Here is a 22,216-nt window from a genome sequence, read left to right on the forward strand (position 1 = left end):
TGTAAACTTCTGACCCACTGGAATTGTGATACAGTGAATTATAATTGAAATAATCTGTCTGTAAACAATTGTTGGAAAAATTACTTGTGTCATGCACAAAGTAGATGTCCTAACCTACTTGCAAAACGATAGTTTGTTAACAAGAAAATTGTGGAGTGGTTGAAGAAACGAGTTTTAATGACTCCAACCTAAGTGTATGTAAACTTCCGACTTCAACTGTACATTGTACATACTTTTGGCCCTGTGTAGCTCAGTTGGTAGAGCATGGCGCTTGCAATGCCAGGGTTGTGGGTTCGTTTCCCAAGGGGGGGTATGAAAAAAATAAAATAATGTATGCACTCACTAACTGTAAGTCGCTCTGGATAAGAGTGTCTGCCAAATGACTAAAATGTAAAATGTAAAGAAAGACTGCTACTTAAATACTGTGGTTGGTTTGTATTACCTTATAAATTAAATTAAAGTATAGTGGCTAGTGGGGTTCTGCTTGGGGTGAGTGGGTCCTCCGAGAGACTGAAATGGGATGAGTGGGGCCTCACGCACACCTCAGAGAAGTGTCTGATGCCCTCCCAGTCACCCCATCCCAATCCCCCGGATATAGCCCCTCTCCATTCTCACCAATAACCACCATTACATCTTAATTGTAATGATAAACAATGAATAATAATGATTTAACATCCTTTCCTAATCTGTCCAGAACTCTAATTCATTTTACCACGGGTTTACAAGTCATAAAAAAGAAAAGAAAAACAATTACATTGAAGTATAATGAAGTCCTTCCTTCCTTCCTTCTCTCTCTCCCAAACCAAATCCATCCCTCTCCACCACCCCCTCCCTGTTCCCCACCCCCTTTACCCGACCAAGCCAAGCTTATCCCCACCTCCCATCTTTACTCCCCTTTGCCCCCCAAAGCCAAGCTTGTCCCACCTCATATCCTTACCCACCCTTGCACCCCCAAGCCAAGCTTATCACCACCTTCCTCCTTGCCCTCCCTTACCCACCCAAGCCCAGTTTATCCCCACCTCTGTCTTCCCCCTCCCCTCTTCTCTACACCTCTACACCCTCTATACATCCACCCACTCATCCATTCTCCTTCATTTACACACAACATACACCCCATGCCTCTGCACACCCACTCTCTCCCGCCCTCCCTCCCACACACATCCACATTCACCCTCCCTCACTTTCCCATTCATATGCACAGACACATACCCACACATACACCCACTCTCACACTCTCACCCACACACACACATCCATAGAACAATTATTGACAATTATTGACTTACATGCTATAGTTCCTCTTTTATATTGTCTTTCCAGTGTCCATGTATCTCACTGGCATTGTCTTATTCTATCGTTACTTCCTGGAGAATAACAGTTACTTGGGGACAATAGAGTCTAAATTGTATTGGGGGAGGGAAGGAATATTGTCTCAATTTACGGTAAGCTGGTCTTGGGCATCACTGTATGTAGCCTAGTGTGCATATCTGTTTTTTCGCTTCTGCCTCTCCTCAGGGCATTGAGCAATCTTTCAACTGGAAAGGTTTGCTGCAGCCTGTTCAGGGCTTTATAGGCACTTGTGGACTCCATTCTCTGTGTTCCCTTCCATGCCCACAGTACTGTTGAGTTGAGACTTTATTCCTTTTTCCTCCAGCGACTGTCTGATCGTAATTAATTGCTGGCGTTTTCCTCAGTCTAGCAGACAGGTCCTGGAAAAATCAAATGGACTGGCCATGGACCTTGATCTCCTTTCCCCCTCAGAATGTTGACTTTGGTCTGATAGTTCTTTACATTAAAGATTCCCAATGCAAGGGTATTTAGCATTCTTCTGATTCACGCCGATCCGATGGCATCGGTCCAGATCCTCCGTCGACACATCCACGCCAAGCTCCTCCGATATCAGCTTGATCACGTAGCTGGAAAGGTCCCCTTTTTCCTCATCCTCCGATAAGGATAATATTCTCATATTATTTTGTCTCAATCTGTTTTCTAGCTGATCCAATTGATTATTTAATCCGTCACTGATTGAGTGCAGTCTAATCTTCTAGAATAGGCCTATACTTGGATAATGCCATGCCCATGACAGTGTGAGTGATCGTATGCAATGGTGAGTATCTGTCATGACATTACCTTAAACAAATGTGTCCATGTTACAATACAGGGAGACAAATGCACTAACATGTACTAATTATTTACAAATCATAAAATGTCCGGTGAGGCAGACCTGTCCCAACGGGAAGGAAGTCCCATCTGTCCTGCATTCAGTGACACCAGCCCAACACACCCACCTCAGCGCTGGGAGGCATTGTTTCCTGGGTGAGTCATCGAGGTAAGGAGGGCTCTCTTTCAACTCCACCAGAGATTCACATATCCATGAAAGGAAGTCACACTGCAGTGACGATGAGAGGAAAGTAGGGGCCTCTCAACACATAGTGTTCCAGTCAGAGAATCTGAGTATCAACATAGAGATAATGGAGTATGAACTCATATGGTTTCAGACACACAAGACACAGCTCACAGCTCTATAAAAGGAAATGTTGGGCAAAAAGGTGAACTCAGCTCCATCCTTCATTGAATCAGATGGCTCATTCATCACAAAACCCACTGATTTAATGACTTTTTCATTGCCAAGATTAGTAAACTTAGGCAGGACATGCCACCAACAAACGCTGAACCTTCATATCCATGCATAACTAACTAAATCAGCCTGCTACCGACCCTTAGTAAACCTTTGGAAGAAATGGTGTTTGACCATTTATAATGCTATTTCACAGTAAACAAATTAACAACTGACTTTCAGCACGCTTATAGGGAAGGGCACTCAACATGTACGGCACTAACACAAATGAAGGTTGATTGACTGAAAGAAATTGTGGGAACTGTTTTGTTAGACTTCAGTGCAGCTTTTTACATTATCGATCATAGTCTGCTACTGAAAAAACATACAGTGAATTCAGAAAGTATTCAGACCCCTTGACTTTTTCCACATTTTGTTACATTACAGGCTTATTCTAAAATTGATTACATTATTTTTTTCCATCAATCTACACACAATACCCCATAATGACAAAGCGAAAACAGGTTTTTAGGATAAAAAACCCCCAGAAATACCTTATTTACATAAGTATTCAGACACTTTGCTATCAGACTTGGAATTGAGATCAGGTGAATCCTGTTTCCATTAATCATCCTTGAGATGAATCTAAAACTTGATTGGAGTCCACCTGTGGTAAATTCAATTGATTGGACATGATTTGGAAAGGCACACACCTGTTTATATAAGGTCTCAAAAGGCACCTAAAGACTTTCAGACCATGAGAAACAAGATTCTCTGGTCTGATGAAACCAAGATTGAACTCTTTGGCCTGAATGCCAAGCGTCACATCTGGAGGAAACCTAGCACCATCCCTACGGTGAAGCATGGTGGTGGCAGCATCATGCTGTGAGGATGTTTTTCAGCAGCAGGGACTGGGAGACTAGTCAGGATCGAGGCAAAGATGAACAGAGCAAAGTACAGAGAGATCCTTCATGAAAACCTGCTCCAGAGCGCTCAGGACCTCAGACTGGGGCGAAGGTTCACCTTCCAACAGGACAACGACCCTAAGCACACAGCCAAGACAACGCAGGAGTGGCCCAGTCAGAGCCTGGACTTGAACCTGATCGAACATCTGGAGAGACCTGAAAATAGTTGTGCAGCGACGCTCCCCATCCAACCTTACAGTGCTTAAGAGGATCTGCAGAGAAGAATGGGACAAACTCCCCAAATACAGGTGTGCCAAGTTGTAGCGTCATACCCAAGAAGACTCGAGTCTGTAATCACTGCCTAAGGTGTTTCAATAAAGTACTGAGTAAAGGGTCTGAATAATGATATTTCAGTATTTTTCTTTATTTATAATTTTCTAAAAAACGGTTTTTGCTTTGTCATTATAGGGTATTTTGTGTATATTGATGAGGGAAAAAACAATTTCATCCATTTTAGATTAAGGCTGTAACGTAACAAAATGTGGAAAAAGTCAAGGGGTCTGAATACTTTCCAAATGCAGTGTACTGTACTCCTGAGTGGCGCAGTGGTCTAAGGCACTGTGTCGCAGTGCTAACTGTGCCACCAGAGATCCTGGTTCGAATCCAGGCTCTGTCGCAGCCGGCCACGACCGGGAGACTCATGGGCGGCGCACAATTTGCCCAGCGTCGTCCAGGGTAGGGGAGGGAATGGCCGGCAGGGATGTAGCTCAGTTGATAGAGCATGGCGTTTGCAACGCCAGGGTTGTGGGTTCGATTCCACGGGGGCCAGTATAAAAAATATATATATATGTATTCACTAACTGTAAGTCGCCTCTGGATAAGAGAGTCTGCTAAATGACTAAAATGTAAATGTATGTGTTATGGCTTTACATCTCCTGCCATATCGTGGATCGAGAGTGCAGCTTTGGCTGCAGCTAATGGGGATCCTAATAAATACTCAAAAATACGGATATGACAATACAGCATACCAAAGTCAGACAGAGAGGGCACAGTTTATGTCATGTTTTTACTGTAAAACCCTTACTGCCGGAAGTCTCTGAGTCTTAAGGAAATGAGAACAAGAGGGTCAAGGTCATGATCAGAGTTTAAGAAAATACTAACAAAGAAAACAGATAAGAAAGATGTAAAATGTTGTTGTTTTTACAGTGCCCAAACACAGTAGTAAGTCTGTTTCTTTTTGCAAATGGTTTATACTGACTCCGTCTGACTCCCTTACTTTGGTTTCTGTGCCGTCTCTTTAAAACCAAGCGTGAAGTACAGCCATTCGGTATAACAACAACCATCTAATTAAAACAGCTTTCAGAGTTCCCAGAATGCTTGTGTAAAGCCCTGCCAACTGGTCAAGCCTGGTCTTGATAGAGTTGGTAGATCCTTGTTTTAATTTGTGCCAATCTCTCTAAGTTCTGCTGGCCAGAGTGGTTGTGGAATGCATTCAGAGCAGGGCCAAAGCCAAGCAACACTACTGATAATGTGGATCCCCTCCAAACCAGACCCTTCTCAGCTGATAAAGACAGTGTATGCGCCCCAGATGTTCCCTATTCCCTATGTAGGCCTATAGGCCCTGGTCAAAAGTAGTACACTATATATGGAATAGGGTGCCATTTGGGACGCGACCAGTAACTTCTTCACAAGTACTTGAGCTGCTGATTGATGACAGAGGTATGAGCCTGTACTGTACATCATGTGTCGTTCTGTTGCATGAGCGCACAATGCACCAAACCCACACAGGACGTTCACTGATGTACAGTACACTGATGAAATTCCCAAATTGTTTACATAGTCAACTTACACACAGCTCTGACACACACACATTTACCCCCACCAGACATGCCACCAGGGGTCTTTTCACAGTCCCCAAATCCAGAACAAATTCAAGAAAATTTACAGTATTATATAGAGCCATTATTGCATGGAACTCTGTTCCATCTCATATTGCTCAAATTTTCAGCAAACCTGGTTTCAAAAAACAAATAAAGCAACACCTCAAGGCACAATGCCTCTCCCCTATTTGACCTAGATAGTTTGTGTGTATGTATTGATATGTAGGCTACGTGTGCCTTTAAAAAATAAATGTATGTAGTTCTGTCCTTGAGCTGTTCTTGTCTATTCATGTTCTATATTATGTCATGTTTCATGTTTTGTGTGGACCCCAGGGAAGAGTAGCTGCTGTTTTTGGAACAGCTAATGGGGATCCTAATAAAATACAAAATACCACTGGACGTTTTAATTTGATTAGAATTTAAATATAAACTAAATTGTCATTTTCAGCAGGCCTAAGTCTACTCAAAGTAACAACTAGATAATTATGAAAATCACTGAACTACTTCAAGGTGGTATGTCTGTGGTTTAAGTTTAGTGATACCCTGGTCCATGCATTGCTACTAGCTGATCAATTCTTTGCATGTCTATCCAAATATTCACTCACTATGAGCCTCCTTAAGTGTCTTAAGTAAATTATTCAGATGAAATGTGAGAGAAAACTGTGAGAAAGTCAAGACCATGATCTAAGTGTCTGGAAACCTCCAAAGTAGCATTGAGAAGAAATCTCTCAGATGCAGACCTAGATGGGCGTGTTCTGCCTTTTAAACTAATTGGTTTGGTGCGAGGAGCAGGCACGGGCCGTACCGGACTGGAGACACGCACCACTGGTTTGGTGCGAGGAGCAGGCACGAGCCGTTCCGGGCTGGGGACATGCACCACTGGTCTGGTGCGAGGAGCAGGCACGGGCCGTACCGGGCTGGGGACACGCACCACTGGTCTGGTGCGAGGAGCAGGCACAGGCCGTACCTGGCTGGAGACACGCACCACTGGTTTGGTGCAAGGAGCAGGCACAACCCGTCCTGGCTGGATGCTCACTTTAGCCCGGCAAGTGCGTGGCGCGGGCACCAAGCGCACCGGGCTGTGAATGCGCATTGAGACACAGTGCGTATCACCGCACAACAGGGTGCCTGAACGGTCCCACGCTCCTTACAGCGAGTGTGGAGAGTTGGCTCTACTCTGAAACCTGGCTCTGTTGATAGACGGATCGGACCAAGGTGCAGCGTGGTATGCGAACATTTTACTTTATTAACTGAATACAGAATCAACACAACAAAATACAAACGACCGTGAAGTTCTTCAGGCTACAAAACCACAAGCCAAAACAGAAACAAGATCCCACAACTAAGGTAGGCAAAATGGCTGCATAAGTATGATCCCCAATCAGAGACAACGATCGACAGCTGCCTCTGATTGGGAACCACACCCGATCCAACATAGAAATACAAAATCTAGAATTCACACCCTGACCAAACCAACTAGAGAAAACAGGGCTCTCAAGATCAGGCGTGACACCCACACTTTTTCTATAGGATTGAGGTCAGGGCTTTGTGATGGCCCCTCCAATACCTTGACTTTGTTGTCCTTAAGCCATTTTGCCACAACTTTGGAAGTATACTTGGGGTCATTGTCTATTTGGAAGACCCATTTGCGACCAATCTTTAACTTCCTGACTGATGTCTTGAGATGTTGCTTCAATGTATCCACATAATTTTCCTTCCTCATGATGCCATCTATTTTGTGAAGTGCACCAGTCCCTCCTGCAGCAAAGCACCCCCACAGCATGATGCTGCCACCCCCGTGCATCACGGTTGGGATGGTGTTCTTCTGCTTGCAAGCGCTCCCCTTTTTTCCTCCAAACATAACGATGGTCATTATGGCCAAAGAGTTCTATTTTTGTTTCATCAGACCAGAGGACATTTCTCCAAAAAGTACAATCTTTGTCCCCATGTGCAGTTGCAAACCGTAGTCTGGCTTTTTTATGGCAGTTTTGGAGCAGTGGCTTATTCCTTGCTAAGCAGCCTTTCAGGTTATGTCGATATAGGGCTTGTTTTACTGTGGATATAGTTACTTTTGTACCTGTTTCCTCCAGCATCTTCACAAGGTCCTTTGCTGTTGTTCTGGGATTGATTTGCACTTTTCACACCAAAGTACGTTCATCTCTAGGAGACAGAACGCGTCTCCTTCCTGAGTGGTATGACGGTTGCGTGGTCCCATGGTGTTTATACTTGCGTACTATTGTTTGTACAGATGAACACGGTATCTTCAGGCATTCGGAAATTTCTGAACCATACTTGTGGAGGTCTACAATTATTTTTCTGAGGTCTTGGCTGATTTCTTTTGATTTTCCCATGATGTCAAGCAAAGAGGAACTGAGTTTGAAGGTAGGCCTTGAAATACATCCACAGGTACACCTCCAATTGACTCAAATGATGTCACTTAGCCTATCAGAAGCTTCTAAAGCCATGACATCATTTTCTGGAATTTTCCAAGCTGCTTAAAGGCACAGTCAACTTAGTGTATGTAAACTTCTGACCCACTGGAATTGTGATACAGTGAATTATAAGTGAAATAATCTGTCTGTAAATAATTGTTGGAAAAATTACTTGTGTCATGCACAAAGTAGATGTCCTAACCGACCTGCCAAAACTATAGTTTGTTAACAAGAAATTTGTGGAGTGGTTGAAAAAAGAATTTTAATGACTCCAACCTAAGTGTATGTAAACTTCCGACTTCAACTGTACCTAGCTTTAAGTGGCTGGTTGTAACATTGTAACTTGCTGTTTAGTAGCCATATCTACAATTAAAAAGAGAAGAGGTTCTACAATTGAGATACAATAGATCTCCGATTGCAAAACCGCCTCTATTTTTAGTCATAGATATGGCTACCTGTATTTTTTTTTAGCCAACTTAGCTAGCTAGACTACCTAGCTACCTACCTATCTACCTAAGTTAGCAAACAGAAAAATAATGCTAGCCAGCTGTCACGAATTCCGCCCGAGACTGCTCCTCCTCCTTGTTCGGGCAGGCTTCGGCTTTCGTCGTCTCCGGAGTACTAGCTGCTACCGTTTGATGTTCTCTATGTTTGTTTGGTTTTGTCTGATTAGTGCACCTGTTCCATATCACGTATTGATTATGTCACCTATAAGTTTCCTTTGGTTTTGTTTGTAGTTGTGTGTTGTTGTCCGCCTGTCCGTTGGTGATTTGTATTTGCTCTCGTGTATTGACGCACTGTTTGCGTAATCCCTTGTATTTTGTGTATTGACGCACAGTATGCGTTAATCGCTCGCCTCCGTTGTGTTGAGGCCCGTTATTTTGTATTGTCGTGTTTTGACTAGTAAAGTCTGTTGGACTAAGCTTCTGTGTCCTGCGCCTGACTCCAACACCACATCCACATCAGCTCGTGACACCAGCAATACACAATATGGGTTTCAGTAGATAAAATAAAGCTAGCTAGCTAGGTTGCTTGCAGGAATAATAACTTAGTTAGCTAGCCACTGTATTTGTCATCTGCCGTCTTGGTGCTGGCATTGGCTGTAGCTGAGCTTCTAGCTAAATCCAACTCTTTGTTTCGAATCCTCTTCGCTACATTCAGGTTGAAACATGTAAGGTTGAATGTCACCATGTAGCTAATAGAACATAAACAAATACTCCATTGTCTAATTCGTGTTGATGAGAGGAATCACTTGAAGCCATTTCAGTTTTTGCCCGAAGGATTGTGTTATTAGTGTCCGCCTCCCTTTAAAAATAAACTGCCTTGGGGGTGGGATGTGGCCAGAGCCTGAAGCATTGCCCCCACACAAGTTGTAGTCTTTCAGAGACTGGGAAAAATGTGTCAGCTTGTATATTTAGCAATGAAACCTCCGATAGGAGCATTGTTGAATGATGTCCAATGACTCTATCGAACAAGGACAACCATATCTACACGCACAAAAATGTATAGTGCGATCAGTATAACATACAGTGAGGGAAAAAAGTATTTGATCCCCTGCTGATTTTGTACGTTTGCCTACTGACAAAGAAATGATCAGTCTATAATTTTAATAGTAGGTTTATTTGAACAGTGAGAGACAGAATAACAACAAAAAAATTCAGAAAAATGCATGTCAAAAATGTTATAAATTGATTTGCATTTTAATGAGGGAAATAAGTATTTGACCCCTCTCAATCAGAAAGATTTCTGGCTCCCAGGTGTCTTTTATACAGGTAACGAGCTGAGATTAGGAGCACACTCTGAAAGGGAGTGCTCCTAATCTCAGCTTGTTACCTGTACAAAAGACACCTGTCCACAGAAGCAATCAATCAATCAGATTCCAAACTCTCCACCATGGCCAAGACCAAAGAGCTCTCCAAGGATGTCAGGGACAAGATTGTAGACCTACACAAGGCTGGAATAGGCTACAAGACCATCGCCAAGCAGCTTGGTGAGAAGGTGACAACAGTTGGTGCGAGTATTCGCAAATGGAAGAAACACAAAATAACTGTCAATCTCCCTCGGCCTGGGGCTCCATGCAAGATCTCACCTCGTGGAGTTGCAATGATAATGAGAACGGTGAGGAATCAGCCCAGAACTACACGGGAGGATCTTGTCAATGATCTCAAGGCAGCTGGGACCATAATCACCAAGAAAACAATTGGTAAAACACTACGCCGTAAAGGACTGAAATCCTGCAGCGCCCGCAAGGTCCCCCTGCTCAAGAAAGCACATCTACAGTGGGGAGAACAAGTATTTGATACACTGCCGATTTTGCAGGTTTTCCTACTTACAAAGCATGTAGAGGTCTGTAATTTTTATCATAGGTACACTTCAACTGTGAGAGGCGGAATCTAAAACAAAAATCCAGAAAATCACATTGTATGATTTTTAAGTAATTAATTTGCATTTTATTGCATGACATAAGTATTTGATACATCAGAAAAGCAGAACTTAATATTTGGTACAGAAACCTTTGTTTGCAATTACAGAGATCATACGTTTCCTGTAGGTCTTGACCAGGTTTGCACACACTGCCGCAGGGGATTTTGGCCCACTCCTCCATACAGACCTTCTCCAGATCCTTCAGGTTTCGGGGCTGTCGCTGGGCAATACGGACTTTCAGCTTCCTCCAAAGATTTTCTATTGGGTTCAGGTCTGGAGACTGGCTAGGCCACTCCAGGACCTTGAGATGCTTCTTATGGAGCCACTCCTTAGTTGCCCTGGCTGTGTGTTTCGGTCGTTGTCATGCTGGAAGACCCAGCCACGACCCATCTTCAATGCTCTTACTGAGGGAAGGAGGTTGTTGGCCAAGATCTCGCGATACATGGCCCCATCCATCCTCCCCTCAATACGGTGCAGTCGTCCTGTCCCCTTTGCAGAAAAGCATCCCCAAAGAATGATGTTTCCACCTCCATACTTCACGGTTGGGATGGTGTTCTTGGGGTTGTACTCATCCTTCTTCTTCCTCCAAATACGGCGAGTGGAGTTTAGACCAAAAAGCTCTATTTTTGTCTCATCAGACCACATGACCTTCTCCCCATTCCTCCTCTGGATCATCCAGATGGTCATTGGCAAACTTCAGACGGGCCTGGACATGCGCTGGCTTGAGCAGGGGGAACTTGCGTGCGCTGCAGGATTTTAATCCATGACGGCGTAGTGTGTTACTAATGGTTTTCTTTGAGACTGTGGTCCCAGCTCTCTTCAGGTCATTAACCAGGTCCTGCCTTGTAGTTCTGGGCTGATCCTCACCTTCCTCACGATCATTGATGCCTCACGAGGTGAGATCTTGCATGGAGCCCCAGACCGAGGGTGATTGACCGTCATCTTGAACTTCTTCCATTTTCTAATAATTGCGCCAACAGTTGTTGCCTTCTCACCAAGCTGCTTGCCTATTGTCCTGTAGCCCATCCCAGCCTTAAGCAGGTCTACAATTTTATCCCTGATGTCCTTACACAGCTCTCTGGTCTTGGCCATTGTGGAGAGGTTGGAGTCTGTTTGATTGAGTGTGTGGACAGGTGTCTTTATACAGGTAACGAGTTCAAACAGGTGCAGTTAATACAGGTAATGAGTGGAGAACAGGAGGGCTTCTTAAAGAAAAAACTAACAGGTCTGTGAGAGCCGGAATTCTTACTGGTTGGTAGGTGATCAAATACTTATGTCATGCAATAAAATGCAAATGAATTACTTAAAAATCATACAATGTGATTTTCTGGATTTTTGTTTTAGATTCCGTCTTTCACAGTTGAAGTGTACCTATGATAAAAATTACAGACCTCTACATGCTTTGTAAGTAGGGAAAACCTGCAAAATCGGCAGTGTATCAAATACTTGTTCTCCCCACTGTACATGCCCGTCTGAAGTTTGCCAATGAACATCTGAATGATTCAGAGGAGAACTGGGTGAAAGTGTTGTGGTCAGATGAGACCAAAATCGAGCTCTTTGGCATCAACTCAACTCGCCGTGTTTGGAGGAGGAGGAATGCTGCCTATGACCCCAAGAACACCATCCCCACCATAAAACATGGAGGTGGAAACCTTATGCTTTGGGGGTGTTTTTCTGCTAAGGGGACAGGACAACTTCACCGCATCAAAGGGGACGATGGACGGGGCCATGTACCGTCAAATCTTGGGTGAGAACCTCCTTCCCTCAGCCAGGGCATTGAAAATGGGTCGTGGATGGGTATTCCAGCATGACAATGACCCAAAACACACGGCCAAGGCAACAAAGGAGTGGCTCAAGAAAAAGCACATTAAGGTCCTGGAGTGGCCTAGGCAGTCTCCAGACCGTAATCCCATAGAAAATCTGTGGAGGGAGCTGAAGGTTCGAGTTGCAAAACGTCAGCCTCGAAACCTTAATGACTTGGAGAAGATCTGCAAAGAGGAGTGGGACAAAATCCCTCCTGAGATGTGTGCAAACCTGGTGGCCAACTACAAGAAACGTCTGACCTCTGTGATTGCCAACAAGGGTTTTGCCACCAAGTACTAAGTCATGTTTTGCAGAGGGGTCAAATACTTATTTCCCTCATTAAAATGCAAATCAATTTATAACATTTTTGACATGCGTTTTTCTGGATTTTGTTGTTGTTATTCTGTCTCTCACTGTTCAAATAAACCTACCATTAAAATTATAGACTGATCATTTCTTTGTCAGTGGGAAAACGTACAAAATCAGCAGGGGATCAAATACTTTTTCCCTCACTGTAGAGCATTTGCAAAATGCCACAAAGCAGGACTATATTTATTTTCAGATCTCGCCCCCTCCATCAATACACCATCAATACACCGGAAGCTGTCATAGGGTGTATCATTCAGCTCGCAAGGCCCAGACCTGCCTTCCTCCTGGGCAATTATGTGTAAAACATCTCACTGACCTAGAAATGCCTCGGACATGATGAAAACAGTGGAAGCTGCTGAGGAGAGGTCGGCTCATAATAATGGCTGGAATGGAACGAATAGAATGGCATCAAACACATTAAAACCTTATGTTTGATGTATTTGATACCATTCCACTAATTCCGCTCCAGCCATTACCACAAGCCCTTCCTCCCCAATCAAGGTGCCACCAACCTCCTGTGGATGAAAACAATCCCAGATTCCCCCAGGGTGAAATTCCCCTTTAACGGTCATAATGGGTGAATGAATGGCTGTGAATGTGTGTTTACAACAATCTGATCCCCACATCTCTTTCCTCCTCCTCCTCCTCCTCACTCACAGGTGAAGAGGATCATCACAGTTTGGCCAGAGTCATGTGATGGTGCCTTGTGAGCAGGCCATCAGCAGAGAATACAATTGCAGAGCCATTGAGGATGCAAAAAACATCACCTTGATTTTAAAGGATGCCTGGATGTTCTTCAAAAGTGCTTTCCTCTCCATCTTAAATAAGCATGCCCCATTCAAAAAAATTCAGAACTAAGAACAGATATAGCCCCTGGTTCACCCCAGACTTGACTGCCCTTGACCAGCACAAAAACATCCTGTGGCATACTGCATTAGCATCGAACAGCCCCCGCGATATGCAACTTTTCAGGGAAGTCGGGAACCAATATACACAATCAGTTAGGAAAGCAAAGGCTAGCTTTTTCAAACAGACATTTGCATCCTGTAGCACTAACTCCAAAAAGTTTTGGGACACTGTAAAGTCCATGGAGAATAAGAGCACCTCCTCCCAGCTACCCACTGCACTGAGGCTAGGAAACACTGTCACCACCGATAAATCTACGATAATTGAGAATTTCAATAAGCATTTTGCTACGGCTGGCCATGCTTTCCACCTGGCTACCCCCAACTATCGGAGGGCCTGTTGTCTGGACCTCTGGCAGTCTCTATGGGGGTGCCACAGGGTTCAATTCTCGGGCCGACTCTATTCTCTGTGTATATCAATGATGTCGCTCTTGCTGCTGGTGACTCTCAGATCCACCTCTACGCAGACGACACCATTTTGTATACATCTGGTCCTTCATTGGACACTGTGCTAACAAACATCCAAACGAGCTTCAATGCCATACAACACTCCTTCCGTGGCCTTCAACTGCTCTTAAACGATAGTAAAACTAAATGCATGCTCTTCAATCGAACGCTGCTTGCACCCGCCCGCCCGACTAGAATCACTACTCTGCGGATCTGACTTAGAATATGTGGACAACTACAAATACCTAGGTGTCTGGTTAGACTGTAAACATCTCCAATCCAAAGTTAAATCTATAATCAGCTTCCTATTTCAAAGCCTCCTTGACTCATGCTGCTAAACATGCCCCTCGTAAAACTGACAATCCTACCGATCATTGACTTCGGCGATGTCATTTACAAAATAGCTTCCAACACTCTACTCAGCAAATAGGATGTAGTTTATCACAGTGCTATCCATTTTGTCACCAAAGCCCCATATACTACCCACCATTGTGACCTGTACGCTCTCGTTGGCTGGCCCTCACTACATATTCGTCGCCAAACCCACTGGCTCCAGGTCATCTATAAATCACTTCAAGGCAAATCCCCGCCTTATCTTAGATCACTCCACAAATTTCTTGTTAACAAACTATAGTTTTGGCAGGTTGGTTAGGACATCTACTTTGTGCAAAGTTCATGCTTCATGCTCTGCCACATCCCACCACCAAGGCAGGTTATTTTTGAAGGGAGGCGGACACTAATAACACAATCCTTCGGGCAAAACTGAAATGGCTTCAAGTGATTCCTCTCATCAACACGAATTCGACAATGGAGCATTTGTTTATGTTCTATTAGCTACATGGTGACATTCAACCTTACATGTTTCAACCTGAATATAGCGAAGAGGATTCGAAACAAAGAGTTGGATTTAGCTAGAAGCTCAGCTACAGCCAATGCCAGCACCAAGACGGCAGATGACAAATACAGTGGCTAGCTAACTAAGTTATTATTCCTGCAAGCCACCTAGCTAGCTAGCTTTAGTTTATCTACTGAAACCCATATTGTGTATTGCTGGCTAGCATTATTTTTCTGTTTGCTAACTTAGGTAGCTAGGTAGGTAGCTAGGTAGTCTAGCTAGCTAAGTTGGCTAAAAAAAAAATACAGGTAGCCATATCTATGACTAAAAATAGAGGAGGTTTTGCAATCGGAGATCTATTGTATCTCAATTGTAGAACCTCTTCTCTTTTTAATTGTAGATATGGCTACTAAACAGCAAGCTACAATGTTACAACCAGCCACTTAAAGCTAGGTACAGTTGAAGTCGGAAGTTTACATACACTTAGGTTGGAGTCATTAAAACTAGTTTTTCAACTACTCTACAAATTTCTTGTCAACAAACTATAGTTTTGGCAGGTCGGTTAGGACATCTAGTTTGTGCATGACACAAGTAATTTTTCCAACAATTGTTTACAGACAGATTATTTCACTTATAATTCACTGTATCACAATTCCAGTGGGTCAGAAGTTTACATACACTAAGTTGACTGTGCCTTTAAACAGCTTGGAAAATTCCAGAAAATTATGTCATGGCTTTAGAAGCTTCTGATAGGCTAAGTGACATCATTTTAGTCAATTGGAGATGTACCTGTGGATGTATTTCAAGGCCTACCTTCAAACTCAGTTCCTCTTTGCTTGACATCATGGGAAAATCATAAGAAATCAGCCAAGACCTCAGAAAAATAATTGTACACCTCCACAAGTCTGGTTGATCCTTGGGAGAAATTTCAGAATGCCTGAAGATACCGCGTTCATCTGTACAAACAATAGTACGCAAGTATAAACACCATGGGACCACGCAACCGTCATACCACTCAGGAAGGAGACGTGTTCTGTCTCCTAGAGATGAACGTACTTTGGTGCGAAAAGTGCAAATCAATCCCAGAACAACAGCAAAGGACCTTGTAAAGATGCTGGAGGAAACAGGTACAAAAGTAACTATATCCACAGTAAAGCCACTGCTCCAAAGAACCGCCATAAAAAAACAGACTACGGTTTGAAACTGCACATGGGGACAATGATCTTACTTTTTGGAGAAATGTCCTCTGGTCTGATGAAACAAAAATAGAACTGTTTGGCCATACTGACCATTGTTATGTTTGGAAGAAAAAGGGGATAGCTTGCATGCCGAAGAACACCATCCCAAACGTGAAGCACTGGGATGGCAGCATCATGCTTTGGGTGTGCTTTGCTGCAGGAGGGACTGGTGCACTTAACAAAATAGATGGCATCATGAGGAAGGAAGATTATGTGGATATATTGAAGCAACATCTCAAGACATCAGTCAGGAAGTTAAAGCTTGGTCGCAAATGGGTCTTCCAAATGGACAATGACATTAAACATTTTTAGTCATTATGCAGACGCTCTTATCCAGAGCGACTTACAGGAGCAATTAGGGTTAAGTGCCTTGCTCAAGGGCACATCGACAGATTTTTCACCTAGTCGGCTCGGGGATTAGAACCAGCGACCTTTCGGTTACTGGCACAACACTCTTATCCACTAAGCTACCTGCCGCCCCAAGTTGTGGCAAAATGGCTTAAGGACAACAAAGCCAAGGTATTGGAGTGCCCATCAAAGCTCTGACCTCGATCCTTTAGAAAATGTGTGGGCAGAACTGAAAAAGCGTGTGCGAGCAGAGGCCTACAAACCTGATTCAGTTACACCAGCTCTGTCAGGAGGAATGGGCCAAAATTCACCCAACTTATTGTGGGAAGCTTGTGTAAGGCTACCGGAAACGTTTGACCCTAGTTAAACAATTTAAAGGCAATGCTACCAAATACTAATTAAGTGTATGTAAACTTCTGACCCACTGGGAATGTGATGAAATAAATAAAAGCTGAAATAAATCATTCTCTCTACTATTATTCTGACATTTCACATTCTTAAAATAAAGTGGTGATCCTTACTGACCTAAGACAGGGAATTTTTACTAGGATTAAATGTCAGGAATTGTGAAAAACTGAGTTTAAATGTATTTGGCTAAGGTGTATGTAAACTTCTGACTTCAACTGTAGATTTTCTATTGTGTTATTGACTGTACATTTTGTTTATTCCATATGTAACTGTGTTGTTGTTGTTTTTATCGCACTGCTTTGCTTTATCTTGGCCAGGCCGCAGTTGTAAATGAGAACTTGTTCTCAACTGGCTTACCTGGTTAAATAAAGGTGAAGAAAAAAAAACACCTGTGTGTTTGATCAGTTTCTTTCTGAAAATATTTAGCGAACTCCAGGACAGTAGCTACTGCAAGGGGCTATAGAGGCACACAAGTAGCCTACTAGACTGGGCATGGCCTAAGCTCATAAAGTCAGCGCTACTGAAGCAAAATTGAAGCGGGCGAGAAGGCTGACGCTCCAGTGATGCACCAGCCTTTGGGAAACTCGCTCAGCGCTCAGTCAAATTGGGCACGCTCTGGTGACCATACGCAGGCATACGCTGTATGCCCACCTATTTCTCTACAGATATAGACTATACTCACTAATTACCATTGAGATTGAGAATAATTGAATGATTGAACAAATGAACTATCCATCTTAATTCCTTTCATCTCTGCCATTATTAGGTGGGGGGAAGGACCAGCTATAGTAGCTACCTACACCATATAGACCAGGAATGTCAAACTCATTCCATGGTGGCTGCTGGTTTTTGGTTTCTCCTTTCAATTAAGACCACACAACCAGGTGAGGGGAGTTCCTTACTAATCAGTGACCTTAATTCCTCAATTAAGTACAAGGTAGGAGCGAAAACCCGCAGACACTCGGCCCTCCTTGGAATGAGGTTGACACTTAAAGACAATTGCTGAGTAAAAGTAAAAAAATACATTTACATTTTAGTCATTTAGCAGACGCTCTTATCCAGAGCGACTTACAGATAGTGATTTTTAAAAAAAAATTATACTGGCCCCCCGTGGGAATCGAACCCACAACCCTGGCGTTGCAAACGCCATGCTCTATCAACTGAGCTACATCCCTGCCGGCCATTCCCTGACAATGATCCCAAACACACCGCCCGGGCAACGAAGGAGTGGCTTCGTAAGAAACATTTCAAGGTCCTGGAGTGGCCTAGCCAGTCTCCAGATCTCAACCCCATAGAAAATCTTTGGAGGGAGTTGAAAGACTGTGTTGCCCAGCGACAGCCCCAAAACATCACTGCTCTAGAGGAGATCTGCATGGAGGAATGGGCCAAAATACCAGCAACAGTGTGTGAAAACCTTGTGAAGACTTACAGAAAACGTTTGACCTGTGTCATTGCCAACAAAGGGTATATAACAAAGTATTGAGAAACTTTTGTTATTGACCAAATACTTATTTTCCACCATAATTTGCAAATAAATTCATTAAAAATCCTACAATGTGATTTTCTGGAATTGTTTTTCTCATTTTGTCTGCCATAGTTGATGTGTACCTATGATGAAAATTACAGGCCTCTCTCATCCTTTTAAGTGGGAGAACTTGCACAATTGGTGGCTGACTAAATACTTTTTCCCCCCACTGTACATACATACAGTGAGGGACAAAAGTATTTGATCCCCTGCTGATTTTGTACGTTTTGCCCACTGACAAAGAAATGATCAGTCTATAATTTTAATGGTAGGTTTATTTGAACAGTGAGAGACAGAATAACAACCAAAAAATCCAGAAAAACGCATGTCAAAAAATGTTGTGAATTGATTTGCATTTAATGAGGGAAATAAGTATTTGACCCCCTCTCAATCAGAAAGATTTCTGGCTCCCAGGTGTCTTTTATACAGGCAACGAGCTGAGACCAGGAGCACACCCTTAAAGGGAGTGCTCCTATTCTCAGCTCGCTACCTGTATAAAAGACACCTGTCCACAGAAGCAATCAATCAGATTCCAAACTCTCCACCATGGCCAAGACCAAGGAGCTCTCCAAGGATGTCAGGGACAAGATTGTAGACCTACACAAGGCTGGAATGGGCTACAAGACCATCGCCAAGCAGTTTGGTGAGAAGGTGACAACAGTTGGTGCGATTATTCGTAAATGGAAGAAACACAAAAGAACTGTCAATATCCCTCGGCCTGGGGCTCCATGCAAGATCTCACCTCGTGGAGTTGCAATGATCATAAGAACGGTGAAGAATCAGCCCAGAACTACACTGGAGGATATTGTCAATGATCTCAAGGCAGCTGGGACCATAGTCACCAAGAAAACAATTGGTAACACACTACGCCGTGAAGGACTGAAATCCTGCAGCGCCCGCAAGGTCCCCCTGCTCAAGAAAGCACATATACATGCCCGTCTGAAATTTGCCAATTAACATCTGAATGATTCAGAGGAGAACTGGGTGAAAGTGTTGTGGTCAGATGAGACCAAAATGGAGCTCTTTGGCATCAACTCAACTCGCTGTGTTTGGAGGAGGAGGAATGCTGCCTATGACCCCAAGAACACCATCCCCACTGTCAAACATGGAGGTGGAAACATTATGCTTTGGGGGTGTTTTTCTGCTAAGGGGACAGGACAACTTCACCGCTGAAGATGGGGTGGGGGGCAGTGCAAATAGTATGGGTAGCCATGATTAGCTGTTCAGGAGTCTTATGGCTTGGGGGTAGAAGCTGTTAAGAAGCCTTTTGGACCTAGACTTGGCACTCCGGTACCGCTTGCCGTGCGGTAGCAGAGAGAACAGTCTATGACTAGGGTGGCTGGAGTCTTTGACAATTTTGAGGGCCTTCCTCTGACACCACCTGGTATAGAGGTCCTGGATGGCAGGAAGCTTGGCCCCAGTGATGTACTGGGCCGTACGCACTACCCTCTGTAGTGCCTTGCGGTCGGAGGCCAAGCAGTTGCCATACCAGGCAGTGATGCAACCAGTCAGGATGCTCTCGATGGTGCAGCTGTATAACCTTTTGAGGATCTGAGGACCCATGCCAAATCTTTTCAGTCTCCTGAGAGGGATAGGCTTTGTCGTGCCCTCTTCACGAATGTCTTGGTGTGCTTGGACCATGATAGTTTGTTGGTTATGTGGACACCTAGTCTCTTGAAGCTCTCAGCCTGCTCCACTACAGCCCCGTCGATGAGAATGGGGGCGTTCTCGGTCCTCCCTTTCCTGTAGTCCATAATCATCTCCTTTGTCTTGATCACGTTGAGGATATATTGAAGCAACATCTCAAGACATCAGTCAGGAAGTTAAAGCTTGGTCGCAAATGGGTCTTCCAAATGGACAATGACCCCAAGCATACTTCCAAAGTTGTGGCAAAATGGCTTAAGGACAACAAAGTCAAGGTATTGGAGTGGCCATCACAAAGCCCTGACCTCAATCCTATAGAAAATGAAAAAGCGTGTGCGAGCAAGGAGGCCTACAAACCTGACTCAGTTACACCAGCTCTGTCAGGAGGAATGGGCCAAAATTCACCCAACTTATTCTGGGAAGCTTGTGGAAGGCTACCCGAAACGTTTGACCCAAGTTAAACAATTTAAAGGCAATGCTACCAAATACTAATTGAGTGTATGTAAACTTCTGACCCACTGGGAATGTGATGAAAGAAATAAAAGCTGAAATAAATCACTCTCTACTATTATTCTGATATTTCACATTCTTAAAATAAAGTGGTGATCCTAACTGACATAAAACAGGGAATTTTTACTAGGATTAAATGTCAGGAATTGTGAAAAACTGAGTTAAAACTTCCGACTTCAACTGTATATACTACTACTACCAATATATATATATTATTATTATTATATATATATACTACTACTACCACTATATAGATTATTATATATACTACTACCAATATATAGATTATTATATATACTACTACCAATATATAGATTATTATATATACATTTACATTTTTGTCATTTAGTAGACGCTCTTATCCAGAGCGACTTACAGGAGCAATTAGGGTTAAGTGCCTTGCTTAAAGGCACATCGACATATTTTTCACCTAGTCGGCTCGGGGATTAGAACCAGCGATCCCTCAGTCACTGGCACAACGCTCCTAACCACCAAGCTACCTGCCGCTACTGCTATTGATAATACACACTATTATTATATATACTACTACCAATATATAGATTATTATATATACTACTGCTATTGATAATACTCTCCTATGGAGCAGCCTGGAGACAATACATTACACATATTACTAGGGATGCACAATATACCGGTGACAATATCTGTATCGGCTGATAATATATTAAATGGGTCCCACGTGGGGATGAAAGGCTGAAATTGGGCCGATATGTGGGGACAAACCATCGTCTACATTACACATCTATTATTATCACTGTTTTAACCTAATACCACTAATACAGTACTGATATTACTACTGTTTTACCCTAATACCACTAATACAGTACTGATATTACTACTGTTTTACCCTAATACCACTAATACAGTACTGATATTACTACTGTTTTACCCTAATACCACTAATACAGTACTGATATTACTACTGTTTTAACCAAATACAGTACTGATATTACTACTGTTTTAACCTAATACCACTAATACAGTACTGATATTACTACTGTTTTAACCAAATACAGTACTGATATTACTACTGTTTACCCTAATACCACTAATACAGTACTGATATTACTACTGTTTTAACCAAATACAGTACTGATATTACTACTGTTTTACCCTAATACCACTAATACAGTACTGATATTACTACTGTTTTAACCTAATACCACTAATACAGTACTGATATTACTACTGTTTTAACCTAATACCACTAATACAGTACTGTTATTATCACAGTTTTAACCAAATAGGTAGCTTAGTGGTGAAGAGCGCTGTCCCAGCAACCGAAAGGTCGCTGGTTCCAATCGCCGACCAGGTGAAAAATGACATTCCACAGTTGCTGGTGGACCAAAATGTTTTTAGGCCCTGTTAGTAATACTATCATCATGATTAGTTTACCTGGGAACTCCTGTTAGTAATACTTTAACTCCTGTTAGTAATACTATCATCATGATTAGTTTACCTGGGACCTCCTGTTAGTAATACTATCATCATCATTAGTTTACCTGGGAACTCCTGTTAGTAATACTATCATCATCATTAGTTTACCTGGGAACTCCTGTTAGTAATACTATCATCATCATTAGTTTACCTGGGAACTCCTGTTAGTAATACTATCATCATGATTAGTTTACCTGGGAACTCCTGTTAGTAATACTATCATCATCATTAGTTTACCTGGGAACTCCTGTTAGTAATACTATCATCATCATTAGTTTACCTGGGAACTCCTGTTAGTAATACTATCATCATCATTAGTTTACCTGGGAACTCCTGTTTGACCGTCGGACGGAACTCTGCTGAGAACACAAAGAAGGCAGACCTGAGGGAGGAAGAGGAAGTATACCCTAATACCCTAATAGAAAATGACTCAAGTAAAAGTCACCTAGTAAAATACTACTTGAGTAAAAATAGTAAAAGTATAAATCATTTCAAATTCCTTATATTAAGCAAAACAGACAGCACCAT

The sequence above is a fragment of the Coregonus clupeaformis genome, unplaced genomic scaffold, assembly GCF_020615455.1.
Source record: "Coregonus clupeaformis isolate EN_2021a unplaced genomic scaffold, ASM2061545v1 scaf2278, whole genome shotgun sequence".
NCBI classification, from domain to species: domain Eukaryota; kingdom Metazoa; phylum Chordata; class Actinopteri; order Salmoniformes; family Salmonidae; genus Coregonus; species Coregonus clupeaformis.